This window comes from Phasianus colchicus, chromosome 16 (assembly GCF_987193195.1).
Source record: "Phasianus colchicus chromosome 16, bPhaCol1.hap1.1, whole genome shotgun sequence".
Taxonomy (NCBI): Eukaryota; Metazoa; Chordata; class Aves; order Galliformes; family Phasianidae; genus Phasianus; species Phasianus colchicus.
Window position 1 is genome coordinate 4,855,671 of NC_143451.1, and position 16,207 is coordinate 4,871,877.

Here is a 16,207-nt window from a genome sequence, read left to right on the forward strand (position 1 = left end):
TTGTTAAAGGAAAGCCAGTTTTATTGGCTCTGCAAGTATGGAACTCTGTAATTACAGTACCAGCTTTCATAGAAGAGAATTTTCCTGTTCTTTGGAGTTAATTCTGCATTTGCCCGTTAGAAAACAAAGTAGGTATCTTCCATAAGATAGAAGAAACTCCAAGTTTTTCATTTTGCAGATTTTCAGAGAGCTGAGTTATGAGAAGGGCTAAAAAAAAAAAAAGTTGTAATACTAAATGAAGAGCTCAAGTCCACTGTCTTCTCCAGACTCCTCTCCTGTTATTTAGAATTCTGCTTCCACCCAAATCAGCTCTGCTACTGTCAAAAGAATGGCATCTGTCAAAGTCAGAGCAGTCAATGTGACGTGCCAGAAATCCTTTATATTTTTGAATCTTTTCCCACATATCTGGAATTGCCTTGACATGTTGAAGCGAATGCCACCAAGCTCATTTTCACATAGTTTGGATATGCTCAAATTCTTAGCATTCTTCAGCTTCGTGTCTGTACTGTAATAATGCAGTGCATTTATCATCACATCTATAGTGACAGTGGATTATCCTACTTATATAAAGTCTAAATCAGAGCATCATCTTGTTCACGGCAAATTCAGGATCATGCAGTGTGTATTTCCTCCCTCTCTGACTATTTTAATACTCTTGTATGGTTGGACTTCTTGTGGGAGTTAACTGAGAGCCGTTTGTAATGTCAAATGCTTTTGAGTTATGTTAAAATAAAAGTTGCATTCTCATAGCCTTCCTATTTGCTCAGACTTTAATCTTTACAGTGAAAAAGAAAAAGAAAAAAAAAAAAGAAAAGAAAAGCTTGGCATGGCTTGTGTGAAGAACTTTCCCATATTTCCAGAGAATTGATTCGAGGATTTTAACAGCTCCTTTCCTGCACTCTGCTCACCTTGTCAAGCTGCTTAACCCCACAGGACTGTGCAGCCTCTTATCATTTCTCAGCCCCAAGGACTCTGACAGCGAACTGCTGGCAGCGTCACACCAGCAGTGCCTGAAGTCACCGCCACCCTCACATTCTGCCCTCTGATGGCTTCTCACTGAGCTCTATGAGAAAAAAACAAATCTCGTTATTTTCTTGCTAAGTCCATAGTGTTTAAATTGTACTGACTCAGTGGTCAGAGTTCAGCGCAGTGAACTATAAGGAATGTATTTTGACTGAGATGAAGTTTTAGGGGACGTATTTCTCATTGTGTTCAATTTTGAAATGTGGCCAGTGCTGTAAGATGCTTTTCCCTGAGCTAACTCAAAGCTGTGGCTAGTGAGCTTGTTGCATTTAAAGTACCTTGCCTTCTTGGTGGAGCTGAAAATACATTTAGAGGAGTCTTTTCGTTGAATTTCGGCTTTAAAATCAATGTCTACATGTACAAGTTACTTGAGATGTGTCTCTGGCACCAAAATTTGGGAACATTGGAGTTTGCTATGTTAGTGAGCATTAAAATACAGAGCATTTTTTTATCTTAAAAGCCTACAAAGCTAGCTCTGCTAGTTATATACATTTTGAACTCAGGAAGTGTGTCTTTATGTATGTGAGTATATGTGCTATTTACATCTGAGATTCACACGTCTGAAGTATCGTTGGCAGCTGTCATGGGTGGCTCCAGCAGGGATCTGGGCCCCATCAGCTGCTCATCCCTCCTCTCTGAAGGGATGGGAGAGAGAATTGGAAGGGCAGAAGTATGAGGGAGCTCAGGGGTTGAGTTAAAGACAGTTAAGTAAACAAAGCAAAAGCTTGGAATGTGAGCAAAGCAAAGTAAAGAATTTGCTCACTGCTGCCTATCTGCAGGCAGGTGCCTCTCTGTTTCAGGTGATTCACTTGAATATAGAAGACTATTATTCATGTGTCCATCTGCATCAGAACTTAAAGGTTGTCTCTGCTCCACGTACTGGATTTTCATGTAGATATGAAAGACAAAGGATTCTGTGCCCTAAATTGAAAGATTTGACAGCAGTCTGACCTGCAGCGATTCATGAACAGTGCTTAGAAAAAAGTAGCCTCCTTCTTAGATTATGGCTTTATCCAACTTGTGTTCTAATGTACCCTTCTTGGATGGCAGAAATAAAGTCTGCCACATCCCTCTTCAGAAAAATCAGGTTTTTGATCGTGTGAGATTTACAGAGCAGTGTAATATGTTTTCCTTAAAGCTGAGAACGTTTCTAGATCTGGACTACTTAAAGATGGATTTATTTCTTAGAGGAATTGTGCTGGCTTAAGTTTGTGTGCGACTTTATAGCTTACCTTGGATTTCATGCAGGAAGCTATCACGGGAAGAAGTCGTCTTCCTTTCAACTCTTCATAGAACTCAATTTCTGAAATGGCGAGATTTTGTGGGGGACAGAAATTGAGGGAAATGCGATGAATTTGATACAGTGGGTTGTTCAGCAAACTGGATCCAGCTATTATTTTCTGATTGAAAACAAGGAGAATATTGAAGGAATAAGCTGTCTGTGACTTCTAAACATATACATAGTAATTCATTATGACTGCATTTCAGGAAGTTGAAAGGAATATGTACAGCACGCTGATAAAATAATTCCTTGTAGTGCACTGAAAATCAGCTATTTCAGAGGTGCATTACTCAACGGGTTCCTCATCATCTCAGTAAAGAACGCACTCCTCATTCACTCATTCATTCACTTTCTTTGTGTTTTGTTATTCCAGTTTAATACAGAATCTTCTTTGTTTCCTACCCCACAGAAATTATTTTTGGTGCGAGGGGAGAAGTGCACAACGTTTTTCTGTGCCTCCAAATGCAAATACCTGACTTGAGTGATACAAAGAAATGTAATTGTTCTATAGGCTTGCATGGATTATTCTTCTAAGGCCCATCTATGTAATACCTTTCTAAATTTCTACCATTCCTCCCTGTAAATGTATATTTTGCTTATAGTGATATTTGCTGGGATAACAATCCATTGACCCTGTTTATGGCCATATGAGGGACTGGACTATTTAACTCTCACCAGGTAAATTAAAAACTATGTAATGCTGAGGATTTTTTGATTTTTTTTTTTTTTTTAATAAATAACCAAAGCATTAACTTCATTCTAGCACTATAAACATACCCTCTTCTCCGTGCACTGTTCTTTTAACCACATCATTGATCTTTCATCATTCTTTACACCATATTCAAAAGTTTTGTTGTTGCCACAAAGGATATAAATAGATTCTAAACTCTGCTCGTAAAAGCATGAAAAACTATAAGGAAATGTTTAAAAAAAAAAAAAAAGCAGAATGAATATTTTGCAGTTGCCTATCATTAATTATATGTAGTTGTGCTTATGATTTTATTCCTCAGGTGCTTACACAAGCTGTGGATCTTCAGAGCATGCATTATTTATATATATATCACTTATCACATGGTAGAAACCAGCATTTAGCTAGACTTCAATCTGCCTTTCACTTAGCTGTCCTAAAAGTGAACTGCAGGTGTGCAGTTACAACTGCTCTGTGCAAGTATTGCTCACTTTTAAGAGGAAAGGTACTGTGCTACAAAAAGTCCATCACCTTCAGCAATGAGAGTCTTCTCATTGACTTTAATGGGCATTAATCAGGCCTGGTGCCAGTGACTGTTCATGTATATATTTATATTTAAGCAGTAAACACCGCAAGCAGTCATTAAGCTCAACAGTAAAAGTGGTTGACCTTTTAGCATCAAAAACAGTCACATGCAAATAGTAAATTAAATCGGGCATTAATCAAAACTGTAAAATAGCCTGTTTAATCCTTTCAGGAACAACACACCCTCAACCTTCCCCCAAACCCTTGTCAAACAAATGGTTTTTGCAGCATATCTGGAAGGTCATCAAGTCCTGAGCTATTTCAGGAGCAAGTTCCAGATGGTCTCTAACATGCTGAATAATGTATGTCTATATGGGAGTGGGGAGAGAGGGGCTCGAAGGAGTTATTATACCAATATGGGAAAAGTCATGTGTTTTATATCCATACCTAACGATATAGGTGTTATAATTAAAAAGCTCTCTCATCCTTTCTTTCAAGAGGTAAAAATAATTTGTTTTGAGGATCTGTACTGATAATATTGATTTTGAAATTTCATTAAATTGCATTAAAGTCTACATTGTGCAAAAGCTTTTTCGGACAGTGTTTCATTTTGACAATAGGAGTACCAATATATTCATTGCATGTGGTATTCATTGCTTGGCATTCTATGAATAGTAATCTTTTCTCTCGTCATTCTTAGTATGTTATAAAATGAAATTCTAGCAGCACTGAGAAGTTATGCATTATTATACATAATTTTATTACATTGTGTAAAGCAAACATGTATGTTTAATATTATTTTGCATTAATTTATTTTAAATGCACTGAAAATCACTAAATGTTTATTGAGCAATACATGTAAAACTCCAGCTCTCTGTATTCTCAAATCTCATCACCATCTTGAATGAGGTTGTTCTGAAGCTACCTGTCTGCCCAAATTATGTGTGGTAGGGAAAAACACTGACTAGATATTATGTTAAGAACAAAAGCAGTCAGGCAGTTTTTTCCCCTTGGGCAGAGCTGAAAATGGAATTCTTTAACCAATGGTCCTTTTCAGCATTGGAGCTCTTAGGCCTGATGTTACGTTCAGACCAATGTTACTATATAAGGTGAAGGACATAGAGTAAATATACTTTTTGTGGCTTCATTTCTGGATGTACAAAGAGAGAGATGAAACTTTTGGTATCAATCATAGAATAAAAATGAAATATCACCAAATACCATACAATGATGTTAAATAATAGTAAGGATATTAATTATATGATAGAATGAAAGGTTCCTTTTCCCATTACCGTCTTGTGAATTCTCTTCTGGTCACAGCTGTAAATCCATGATCGTGGCTGAATTCTATTCAGATATAAAGAGATGGGGGTATGGATGAAAGTGCACATAGATAAATCAGTACAACATTTCTGTCCTATGGTAATAGTATTTCAAAGCACTTCAATTCTTGTCGTTTTCAGAATAACCATTTGAAGTGAATTGTTGGCCTTGGACAAACTCCTCGAGGAGAGAGTGACATCTGTGTCACAAAAGAAGCCATTGTTATGGGCACAGCTAATGGTAGTGCGTGGCGTAGACAAACAGTAAGTTGACATAAAGCCTAACATTTGATTACTGGCATAAAGAAGTCTCCTCTAAGACAAGATTAAATGCATGTCCTATGGCACCTCAAGTTTGAACAATAAAGCAATTGTGTTAAATTGACAAGAATAGCAGTGATACAGTAAAAGAAAAATTTAAGTCTTTAATCTTTATCCTGTGCACGTTCAGTGAGTTAATAAAAATATTTAATTTCCTGTACATTTGGTGTTTAATATTTGTATTTTCGGAATTATTTATGCATAACTGAAAATGCATTTCTGATTTGACGTTGACTCTTAAGATATGTGATATTTCTCAATTTCATTATAGTTGTCTCCTCCAAATCTGTCAGTGTTCATGAGCTCCATTGATGTTGCTTAGCCGATCAACTTATACAAAACAATACACAAATCCATTCACAACTGCCGATTATCTCATGGAATGTGTAGCTCAATGAAGTCAGTGGGCTATTGACAACACGTTATTTAGAAGAAAAGTAAATAGAACCAAAATAAAAATCATTCTCAAATGCCTCTAATTGCTATAGCATAAAATAATTATCTGGCTTAACAGTACGTGACCGAAGAAAACTAACTGCAAAAACTCTCCAATATTATGTCCTTCAACTCAAAATCTAACAAAAAAGCAAGGAAAACTTGAGTTTCCCATTGATGACTAGCAACAGGCAGGTAGGTAGTTTAAAGGAAATAGATATGAATGAAAGAGAATTACTGAATTTATTACGTCACGGTCATGATTAACAGACATGATTTTGAAAGCAGACAGTAGTATGGACAGGTAAGTCTTCAGTTACCATACATATCCTGAAGTCTTAAAAGAAATAAGTAATGTTCCAGTAATGTGAAGATTTCTTCTGCTGCTGCATGGGCCAGTGTTACCTCATTGCCCGCTACTGTAGAGATGTTGATGCGTGTCTCTGCTTTGGAATTAATTAGAAATTTTTAAATGCTCCCTTTTTACAACAGAAATTCTATAAAAGAGGAGGAAGGGGAACTAATGATATTATTATTTATGGAACTTTTAATTTAAAAGACAAAAAAAAAAAAAAAAAGGAAGAAGAAGAAATAACCAGATCATTAATTTAAGCTATTTGATTGTCTCTGTCCAAAACCAGATAGTAACACTCTAACAAATTTTGCAGAAGCATATCTGTCCTTGAGATGACTTTTACCTATAGCTTCCTGCTTGCAGTGAATGCTCATCATCAGGGTTTAAACATTCCTGGTGTTCTTTTTCAAAGATTAATCAACCATATATAAGAAACGAAATGATTTATGAAAATAATTCAAATCTGTTGTATGTTTTCTGGTTCACAAATGGAGAGGTTTATGTTGTGTTTTTGTCTTTCTTTTCTTTTTCTTTTCCCCTCATTGTAATGCTGAATTTGTGATAAACAAGAGCTTTATCCTTCTGGGCCAGGTATTTAAACAGCACCTAGAATCTAAATGTAGAAATCCTCTATGCATTTTTGCTTGTTTAAGATATTTATTTACTTTGTGTGCAAGATAATCTATGAATAATGAGGAACTACAAGAAACAATGGGACTTTCTACTTCACTTGTCCAATACACAACAACTGAACAGTCAGTTTTACTAACAACACCAACAACAGGTTTATTATGGTGAAAAATGGGAATTAAAACCTACATAATGTAATAGAAAATGTGGCCTTATTTGAACTCCATTGAAGCATTGCTCTAAAATTTGGCTGTATCAGACTTTGTAGGTTTTAACATGTTTTTTTTTACCTTAAAATCTCTCACAAATTTTCATACAGCAAATGTAGCTCATCTCAGATTTCCTAGTCTGCATGCCTACATGTATGGGGAAGGAGTTTGATTCCAGAACATTTAATATTTTACAAACAGTTGAACAAGAAATCTTCCTTTTTTTTTTAATAAAAGAAGTTCAAAGATTGATTTTAAGTCAAAAGACTACTTCCCAACACTCCACAAGAGAATTGTGATGGATTAACTGAGTGCATAACTGATATTGTTTTAGTGCATTAGCCCTTATTTCCTGTTCAAAGTGATTGATTGTGCCTCAGTCAAGGCAGTGTCCACAGCAAATATTAAGCAAACTTAGCCAGACACTATCAATCACTCTTATCAAAGGATCACCACTTCAGTGCAAGAAATAAAAAAATAAAAACTAGAGCAGGGCTATCTGCTTTTCACTGAATTCATCCAGTTGAATACATTTTTTCTTAAAAGCACAGAAAAAAATGATTGCCTTCGTAAACTACTGTTTGCTTCAGTGTGTTTCTTCAGGCTGGTCAGTTTAAATGCGGAGTTGTCGTTTACTTATGTTTCAACTTGTTAAGTATTTCAAAAATGATCTGGCTCAAAGGTGGGCAAAGCATCATGTGCCAGCTGGAGCATTCATAAAATCACTTGACAGCAAGAAAGATCGTTCATCTATAAAAGATCACCTCGGTGGCTTCGACCGTCACACTTTACCAACAGCAGTGCTGTTTTCTTCCTGTCTCTGGGATCTGAATTTCTGTTTAACTGTTACATTAATTCTGCTGGTATTTCACTTTATTTAATAACTATGGGAACACCGATAAATATTATTTAGACATAGCCATCTACAGGAGAAGTTATAGAATTAGATGGGGATTTCTGTGTGGCCCACGACTTCCCCACTATGCAGCAGCACGTGCTTATAACCTCCTGCACTGGTTTGGAAGCTATGAAACAGTGATTTCAGACGTATTTCCCTGAAGGAATTCTCCCCATGAATCTCTGTATCACCTTTATGGACACTACATGCCATCAATGTGCTAGAAAGCAATTGAGTGAGTTTGTGTCAGTTTAATATCAGTACCCTTTTATAGGACAATTGCTGGTAGCTCAAGGCACCACTACTGAATGTTTCACCTTTCACTTTTATTTTTTTTGCAGATGAGCTATTAAGATCACTTCCTGAGAGCAAACACTACTTTCTGGCAAAGGGTTTTCTACACTCTTGTTGATATTCTAGATAAAAATAAGAGTTTTCCCCAGTTTTATGATACGAGATTTAATTCCATGCACAGTTAGGCAGGTTTCAATTACCTTCCATCTGAATAACTCATTGGAGGGACTGTCTAGAGTCTAATGTTCCATCAACTTCTAATAATTCTGGTTAGTTGGGTTTTATGGTACCAGCAAAGTAAAACAACTTCTCACAAATCAGACAAGAAAACAAATGCTTGTCCTGTTTACATCCAAAGGAGCATCTGCAACAGACTTTAATTCTGTCAGAGCATGTAGTGGGAATGCCTTCAAATGAATTTAAATTGCAAGCTTGGTCAACTAAAATGCTTTTAATTGCACGTTGGCAGCCATTCAACCCAATTTTTACACTGATTATAGTGCATAGCTACTTTGGTGTGTATGTGTTAATAATACACAGATAACTCCATCTAGAAAACATCATCCAAATGCACGTATCAGATTCTTAAAAAAAGTGCAGTCATAGAAAATATACAGGATCCACCTACTAAGCAATTACTTTCCCTTTTCTATGTATTCATTTTCTTCCTTCGCTATAATGTGAGAGTGGAAGGAGGGGAAGTGGAACTACTGCTTTTAGCAAATGGTTCTGCTCCTCTCTTATCTTCTTCCTTCGATCTCCTCCTCCATCATATGCTTCTAAGCCTCTCCAGAGTACACAGATGATGTCTGATGTCTCCTTCCCCGCTCTTCTCCCAGGGAATCTCTTTCCCCTGCATGTGGTAGCAGGAGTCTAAGTATAGGAAGAAATGCAAACAGCAGAAAGTGTCAGCACGCAGAAAACTGCACTGGCCATCTCTGGATGGTTTTGTTTTCTGTTATGCAAGTCCCAGAGAATCAAGCCTGAAAAGTTTATCATAAAAGTATATTTTTTGACATGTTGTCCAATTTGGCCTCATCGTAATTCTAGAGTTCCTTCCCTTGAGGCAACTTCACTTTTCTTGTACTAAAATACTCAATAAATCCATTGTAGTAGTTCTTGTTTATGAGGTATCAGTGAAATCCATGTTTCCTTTTTCTTAGGCCTCATCAGTTGAAAAATTCAAGCTACTGGTGGAAGTTGCCTTTCTGCACTACCGATCCAGTTATAGCAACATGTAGTAGATGATTTATGTGATTAAAGGATTTCTTATTAACCTCATTGAGGCCCTCAATGAAAACCTCAGTAATTTTTTTCTGTTATATGCTGTCCGTGTGAAATATATTCTCTGCAGTATTGCAGAGTTGTCATTATGATTTGTGAAAGCTTTGCCAAGGTATTCAAAGTGACTGACTGGCTCTAGCATTTGATTATCTAATATGGTATTTATGGAGTCATCCATTCCATTGGAGTATAGAATTTTGCTTTTCTGGATTCTTGCCTAATCTTCCTTTTATGTCTATGTATGCGTGTCGTCTTTCGTTGTATTTAGAGCGTTCTTGTTGATACCAAGCAGGATAGCATTATGTGAAGCATAACGTAAAGCCGTGAGTCAAATTTAGAGAAAATTTCTACAGATTGTGTGCTTCAATAATCTCTATCAAATTGTTGTTTTTATACAAGACCATCTAGAAGGATAAAAGTGTAGTGATAGCAAAATTGTTCTTTTGTGTAAGGTGATGGTTCTTATTGCAACCATTAACACTTAATATTGAAGTGAAGCACTTACAACAACTTTTTTGGAGTTAATTAATGTAAGTTAAATTTTTTTCACTGATAACTCCCTGAATTTTGGTAAAATTCAAAATTATTTCCTTGAAAACAATTGGTTGAATCAATAATGAATTAAATCAAGGTTAAAAGGCATATAGTAGCTCATTAAAGAAGGTTGAGAACCCACATCCAACCTTTATTTTCTGCAGTTTTAAGGTTGCTGAAAATGTACTACTGCTTCTACACTGTGGTGGTGTATTTTTGCACTATGCAAACTCTTTAGAGTAGTGATGTGTCTGTCTGTGTTCATATAACCTGTAAAATAAGATTGTGCAAATTACAGTGCACGTAGAGATTACGGTATGAGAGTTCCTCTGAAAATAATGTTTCCTATTTTATTGTGTTGGCCCTGATGTCAGAGACAGATACTGGTGGGATGGCAGTAGAGGTTGAACCTTGCCCTCAGTATTTTATTATGTTTTGATGCTGTGTGACAGATGGCAGCAGAGGGGGTGTCTGACATGGAAGTGTGTGTAAAGCAAAGGTGCGTCGTCATAGTTCTCCATGGGGAAAAAATGGCACCCATTGACATTCATTGATGCTTGTAGAACACTTACAGAGACCAAAGAGTGGATGTGAGCACAGTGAGGCAGTGGTGGTGTGCTTCAGCAGTGGTGGCAGTGGGACACTGGTACAAATTTACAAGCATGGTATGCAGACTCCTGTTTATCACTGGAGAAAAAGCATAGCTAGTGGTGGTGACTGTGCTGAAAAATAGTGGTTTGTAGCTGAGAATTTGCTCTATCAGCTGGTGTTATTTTGCCCTTTGTTTCTGTTGTAGTTTACATGGAAATAAATAGGAGGCATTACTTGCAAAGCAACTTATGTATTTTATGTTCTAGGGTTTTGTCAAAATAGTCAAACACAGAATTATATCAACATCAGGAAAAATAGACTTCAGAGGCAGCATAAAAAAACCTGTGAGACTGCAGTGATGGCTGTTGTGGGGGCTCTGAAGAATATCATGGATTGGATAAGTATTATTTTTACAGTGAATTTAGTGGTCTTGGATAAAGACTTGTCCTATAAAGTCGTTCAAGCTGTAAAATATTTCTTAATATTCAAATCAATTAGGGTTTTAAAAAATTATTTAAAATGAAGATATTTTAGGAACTTCCCAAAATGTGATCGGTTAATTTTCTTTCTTTAATGGACTAATCCAAGTTAAACCATTGGAGATCAGTGATCTTTCAATGAAATGTCCTCCTCAGCCAGAGATTAAATTAGGTTACTCTGATAACTTGATTCAGTGGTCCAAATTGATATGTGATAGTACTTCCCTTGAGTTTTGGATTATAAATAGTGAAGTAATAAAAGAAAGTATCTAAAAGGAATTTTGCATCTCGATGGATGCTTTTCCTTTCAGCAAAATGTCTCATTTTGTAATTGAAATATAGCTTGCCTTTAATTCTGTATATAACTTGAGAGCTTTCCTCCAGTGGAATAAAATCATTCGAAAACTAAGAATGAGAATTAAAATTTCGGTCCTCATTCATCACTGCCCTGCAGTTCCTTTGTTTTCTTGAAGAAGTGCAAAGAAGAAATAAAGAAAATGGAAGAACACTTCGGAGAATAATATTACTGCTCAGTGCTAAAATTGTGCCAGGTCCGCCTAAGAGCTCCTTAATGCAAAAAAGGCACACTCTGTGGTGGCTAACAGAAGAATGAGGGACATTAGCAATATGCCAGAGCAGGGTAGGAGGAAGAGCGACCGAAATAAGTGGTTTCACAGAGAATCTGCATTTACATTAAGTGAGTGAATTGATGGTGAAGGTCAGATCTGTGCAAGTTAGCCTGCATTTAAACTGACGGTGCTGTATTTTCTAGCTCTCAAGTACGGTAACAAAAATAATAAAAAAGAAAACAAAAAAGTGATGGATGGTAGTGAAAGGAAGAAGATGAGGCATCGGAACATTAGACAGAAGAGCCTGTTTCTTCAGAGATCTGAGCAGAACTGTTTAGTGCATTGATCCCAGCTGGCTTCTCAGCTCCAACCCAGCTGCTTGCTCACTCCCCACAGAAGGATGGGGGAGAAGACTGGGAGGACAAAAGCAAAGAAAATCCAACGCGTGAGTCAAAGTAAAGAAAGTTAAGTTGAGCAAAGTGCCACTTGCTAGCAAAGCAAGATAAGCAATTCATTCACTCTTTCACACGAGCAGGCAGATGTTTACCCATTTCCAAGAAAGCGAATCTTTGCCTTATATGTTACTGGGAAGACAAAAACAGTAACTCAGATGTCCCAGCCATCTCCAGCTGTCCTGCTGAGGAATGATAGAGCAGCTGGGGGATGTCTTGAGGCTGGCCATTGTCACCCACCATAACCATTAACTGGAGACATCTTCCTTCTCTGCCACATGAAGACGTCTACAGGTGTGGCTCCATTACTCTTCTCTGCCTGACCTCCGTTTGTAATTTTCAGTTTTCCTTTTTTTAAATCAGAAAGAAATAACATAATCTCAAGCTTCAGTCAGTCAGAGCTCACTTTTATTTAGTAGAATGATTTTCAGCTAGAAGTATTCAGGCTTTTTTTCACATTCAGTTATTTTCTTTGCAGTTAATGGGCTCATAAATCTGTCAAAACAAGAACTGAAGAAATGACGCGTATGAGTTAATATTCACCTTTTTGGAGGAGATGTCTTTTCTGAGTACAGGAGGAGGATTTAGGGCTGAATGCTAACACTCAGAAGTTTAGCAAGGACAGCTGTATCTTTTAACCCTGAGGACTGCTCTGTGTCCCTGGATCTAAAGTAAGGCTCCATCTTTGGAAATCTGTCTTTGTGGTCATATTTTGAATTTATGAAGGAGGCACCTATCCAGGTACCAGAATGGTCTGTCTAATGTGAAGGCGTTTTTTCCTAGGAGGGCTTTTTGTCATTTTCCTGTTAGGGCATCCTGCTAGGTAGGTTTTATTATAAAGTCATTTTTGCCATTCAATGATAGGAGAAGATGTGATCATTGTATGGAACAGATGGCAAGTGTGTTAGAGCAAGGCTGAATCTCAGGAACAGTCCTCTGAAAAGAATCTAAACCATGATGCTATTTAACATATCTCATATATATGTACTATATTTCAATGATTACATATCTTAGAAATATAGTGAATACTTTTCTCATCTATTTTCGCTCTCATATTATTCAAAATTTTGGGGGACAATTGGGAAAATTACAGGAAATTGTTGTGAAAACATTGTAAGCATTTGCACAAAGGCTTTTTTATTTCTTACCCCTTCCTGGGTGTCCATCTGCACTATTAAGGCTTTGATGTTTTTTTTGTGGTTTTTTTTTTTGTTGTTGTTTTCCTTCCTACTTGTCCTACGTGCCAGGCAAGATAGGAGAAATCCTTTAGCTGTTTGTACTCTCATGTCATGCTCTTCTCAGGATTCAGTTATTTCCAGTCTTCCTCTTTCTTAGTTCTTGATGTTCTGATATTCAGATGAGTCACCAATGCTTTTTTTTTTTTTTTTTTTTTTTGGTTCCTAGATTGATTTCACGTGTGAATTTCATTTCAAATGCCTGTTCTGAATATATTTGTCTACCTTCAATTTGCCTGGCATATTGAACGAAATCCGATTGGATGTGTTTATAAAAATGACTTATCTTCCAGGCCTGCAAATCAGCTGAAAGTGTGCAGTGACTGGGAAATTCATAGCTTGCAAGCTTCAATTGCTGGAACATACTGAGTCATCAAATGCATATTCCTTTGTAGATGGTAAGCTAAGCAAGTTTCATCTTAGGTATTTAATTACAGCACACAGCGAGGTAGCATGGGTGTTATTTAAGTCAGCTAAGTCTAGAGCAGTACCTAAACAGCCTTGTTTTACCTATCAGACTACATCTGTTGTCTATTCAGATATATCTAGCAGTCTGTATCTGGGTTCAGTTCCCTAACGTGTAACTTGTATTTGAAAGTGATGTGACAAAGCATAAAATTCCTTGCACAAAACTCAGCCATAACGTGCAAAAATATTTGTGACGCATTTCTATTTTTAATATTTGCTCCTAAATATTTTCAGCATTTGTCTAGCAGGATGCTTCCTTCAAATCAATTGTAAAAACTTGATTTCTCTCTATAGCATCGTATTAGTTTATCTTCTTGATATTTATAAGAGATTATTGTAATTGTTGTTTTAGGCTTCTTTCCAACATTACCTTGAAAAACAGTTGTGATTGCATGCTGCAAACTAGAATAATCATCATGTTCACGGGCATTTATAGTATGCTGTGATAATAGAAAATAAACAGAAACAATTTAGTGCTATGAAAAGTGGTATGTGTTATGACAGTAGCCGTGACCAAGTATCTGACGGGAGGAAATGAATATTGAAGTGATTTCTCTGTCTTATCAGAGCAGGAATGTTGCTCTACCTATATATTAACACTTCGCTCTTCTCTATCACTAGCAATGATACACTATTTCTTCTTTCCCAAGAGTAAAAAAGCAGTCACTTCTCAGCCCCGATATGTAGGAGTAAAATTTAGCAAATAATTGCGTAATAAACTGTACAAGCTACAGATTTAGTGTGCATTTGTACATAATTCTTGTACCTGATTCTGTTAAGGTGTCAGAAGATATTTCTGAAGGATTTCTAACATGAATTTCTGCATGCAGCAAGCTGTGTTTGCTGTTATGTCAGTCATAATTCTGTTTGACTTTACTGATGCTCTCGGGTTGGTATGTTTAAGATTAATGAGGCATTAGCCCTCAATCAAGGAACTGCTTGAGAATATCCATTCAATTTCAGTGAATTGTGTAGCTGTTCTAATTAATACCATTTGACCTTCGTATTTGTGTGGAAAGACATATAGCATTTTTTTCCATAAGCAATGTCATGAAATTGAATTGATAGCTGGAATATTGTTCTCTATGTCGCCCATCAATTAATATAAGTTGCATCCTGTGTTTTAATGCGGATTTGAGAATATATTTCTGTAGTAAAAGAAAGAACTCAGTCGTTTGGGAAACTTGGAAGGCAAATGGCTGTTCTTAAGCTTTTTTCTTTTGTTTAGGGCATGGTGAAATAGAGGTATTTGAGAAAACAATGCATAAAAATTCCTCCAAGTTAATACCTTATTTCATTTAAAATGTGGTGTGTCAATATTTCTGCTTACGTGGATGTTTTGTGCTTGTGTACAGTTGGCACTGTGTGCTAGAGAAATAAAATATTTAAATGAATGAAGACATATTTAAATATGTCAAAGCAAGTAAAAGCTTCAAAGATAGAAAATAAAGCTCATCAGCATTGTTTCATCATAATTCAAAAGGCTGCTCAGATGTTTTTTTCATTAAATGGCTGCTTCCTGCACAGCTGCTGGCTTACTCCCAGTAAGGTGTAAATGTAAATGAGCATTTCTAGTTAAGAAAGTTACAAAGGTAAAGTAACCACAAAGGGCAGGAAAAGCTTCCAATGAAAAGGAGATCTTGCCAAAACCAACTCTTAAAGACACCCAGGGAAATAGATAAACTTTTGTCCATGCGATGCCAAATGGTGGCTCTGCCGGGAGCTCAGTGGATGAATTTAATACTTTGTCTATATGTAGAATTTGATCCTAAACACAAACTAACTGAAATGAATTCGGAAATCAAATATTTCATGACTTTGATATCCTTTCCTCTCTAAGCTGTGCTGTGGTGTGAGAGCTCCATGGGCCATGCAGTGGGAGTTTGGCTGCTGCCTGAGCTTGGTCATTGTTCTGCATGTCTGCACATCTTATTTCAGACATTAAAAGGAAAGGTACAAGAGGTGCAAGCAGAGGTAAGTGATGCAGACGTGTAGAGCCTTTCCAGGTTATGGTTAGGAAAGCTAAAGCTGACCTGTAGTTGAATCTGGTAATAGATGGGAAGGACAACAGGGAAGTATATAGGCAGCATTCACTACTGAATACAGGATTTTGAAGTCCCTCACTGTTTTTTTTTTTCCTTGGATCTTTTAACATCCATGGCAGAAATCAAAGATAAATTATTTAAATATGAATAATGAAAAAAGTGAAGTAATAATTTACCTATATATTTATAAGAATGAATAAGCAGTTCATAGTCATGATAGAGATTTAGCTTTTAAAGGATTAAATTGCACATTGTGCATCTTTGTATAGCAGTGTGCCTGCAAAGTGCATTTATTATTATGAAAGCGTGTAGAATATATATTGGAAGAATGTGACATGAATAAATTTTATCCAACTTCCAGCCATTACTAGAAATGTGAACCTTGCTGAAATATTGACAAAATATATCTTACAAGAATTTTTTTCCTCTATATTATGATGTAGGTTATTTGAAGAAGTACTTTACATGACTATATATATCTAATGTTTGCCCTTCTGTGTTGTTAGCGAGTTATTCTGTTTCCAGCTGCCCACCTTTAAAACAAAGGTGTGCAATCTGTTTTGTAAAG

The 16,207-nt window shown here is 36.5% G+C and overlaps 1 long non-coding RNA gene across 1 annotated transcript in view; it reads left to right on the forward strand.

The window, feature by feature from the left end:
• LOC149915737 (uncharacterized) overlaps nt 1-16,207 on the forward strand; it is an 87,920-nt gene that overhangs the window by 63,297 nt on the left and 8,416 nt on the right. Inside the window, exon 2 of the long non-coding RNA XR_016471578.1 lies at nt 4,982-5,104. This is a non-coding gene — a long non-coding RNA (uncharacterized LOC149915737). The remainder of the gene's footprint in view (nt 1-4,981; nt 5,105-16,207) is intronic.